Here is a 1,520-nt window from a genome sequence, read left to right on the forward strand (position 1 = left end):
TTTTTAATCAAACAGGCCTAAACTATTCATATCTACCATTTCCATCATCACTTTATACTCGCGGTAAGACTCGAACTTATAACCTAAATAGCTTTAATATTTTGCTTAACTAATTAAGCTTCACAAGCTAAAAATTATCAAAAAATAGAGGATCTAGGATTCGAACCCAGGATTATAGCATGCAACGTTATCGTATTACCAAATTATACTAATCCCCCTAATATATCCGAAAAACGACTTGAACGTTTACGAAATTTCATCAGTATTGTTTAAGAATACCCTGTCTACCTATTCCAGCACTCGGATTATATTTAAGGCTAAAGTGAGTTGAACACTTATAATTACTGTCATGAGCAGTACACTTTACCAATTAAGCTATAGCCTCTATATACGGATAAAGGATTTGCACCTTTAAATCTTGGTCATGAGCTAAGTATGTTACTATTACATCAACCCATAATAAATTTAAATTAGACTAGGCGGGGTTTGAACCCGCGGATATAGTATTGAAAGAGCTATGTCTTAACCACTTGACTACTAATCCTAAAAAGCCCAGTGCAAGTATCGCACTTGCTTCTATTAATTATAAAATAATTATATTACTTTTATGCTAACCAGGCTATTAAAAAAATTGTAAGATATATTAATAAATAGTTATTTTTAAAATTAGTACTTATTATCTAAGGATCTCTCGACCTTTACAAATAAAGCCTATCGTTAACATTATATTTCAATATATACCGTAATATTATATTACGATTATAATTTAGAAATATATTAAGGTAAGCTTCGTGCCTATATACTTTCAGCACTTATCTTTAACTAACTTAGCTTTCCTGCCGTGCCTATACTATTTATTTACCTAAGTGAGAGTAACATCCCTTTGTAAAATTTTACAAATTTTTAATATTGGGCATATAAACAACAGGTAAACCATAGATTAATAATTAATAATACTTAACTTTTTAGAGTCAAGTTTTTCCTGTTCCTTTCGTACAAAGGTTAATCCTTATTCTATTCTAACTCCCTCTAGAAGATAGAAACTATACTGTCTTACGACGTATTTAACCTAGCTCGTATAACCTTTTAATCGACGAATAGTCGTACCCTATATAGTTTCTGTATCTATGAGGATAAGTTAAGCCGATATCGAGGTGCTAAACCGCGCACTCATTCTATACACTCTTACGCAAATTAGCCTGTTCTATATGTTATTATAATATTTATTTCCATTTTTCACAAAATGGTTCAGACTATGTCTTCATTTTTATTTATACTATACTATAAAATAATATTTTTATTTTCTACTTACTTAACCTTTTACTATAAATGCTCTAATACGATGTTTTGAATTAGATACTGAATAACTTATATTAGATTTATAATAACCTCTATAAGTTACTGTAGATAACCCTTTGTAAGAGGAGTCTATATTTTTTAATCCACCTTTTCAATTTAATTTGAATATAGCACGATCAGCTCTATAACGTTTAGTTAATCTACCTTTAACTTCTAATCTT

At 29.6% G+C, this 1,520-nt stretch overlaps 2 non-coding genes and 3 pseudogenes across 5 annotated transcripts; all 5 read right to left on the reverse strand.

Moving 5' to 3' along the window:
* Positions 1-145: 145 nt before the first annotated feature.
* SODALDRAFT_t136 lies at positions 146-218 on the reverse strand. The gene has a single exon. It is a non-coding gene; the product is annotated as a tRNA-Ala (tRNA).
* Positions 219-312: 94 nt separating this feature from the next.
* On the reverse strand, positions 313-385 carry SODALDRAFT_t135 (annotated as a pseudogene). Its single transcript has one exon. The product of its transcript is annotated as a tRNA-OTHER (tRNA).
* A 3-nt stretch (positions 386-388) lies between these two features.
* Positions 389-459, reverse strand: SODALDRAFT_t134 (annotated as a pseudogene). Its single transcript has one exon. The product of its transcript is annotated as a tRNA-OTHER (tRNA).
* A 12-nt stretch (positions 460-471) lies between these two features.
* Positions 472-544, reverse strand: SODALDRAFT_t133. Its single transcript has one exon. It is a non-coding gene; the product is annotated as a tRNA-Glu (tRNA).
* Positions 545-549: 5 nt separating this feature from the next.
* SODALDRAFT_t132 lies at positions 550-620 on the reverse strand (annotated as a pseudogene). The gene has a single exon. The product of its transcript is annotated as a tRNA-OTHER (tRNA).
* Between the last annotated feature and the right edge of the window lie 900 nt (positions 621-1,520).

The sequence above is a fragment of the Sodiomyces alkalinus genome (genome assembly GCF_003711515.1).
Source record: "Sodiomyces alkalinus F11 unplaced genomic scaffold SODALscaffold_6, whole genome shotgun sequence".
NCBI lineage: Eukaryota > Fungi > Ascomycota > Sordariomycetes > Glomerellales > Plectosphaerellaceae > Sodiomyces > Sodiomyces alkalinus.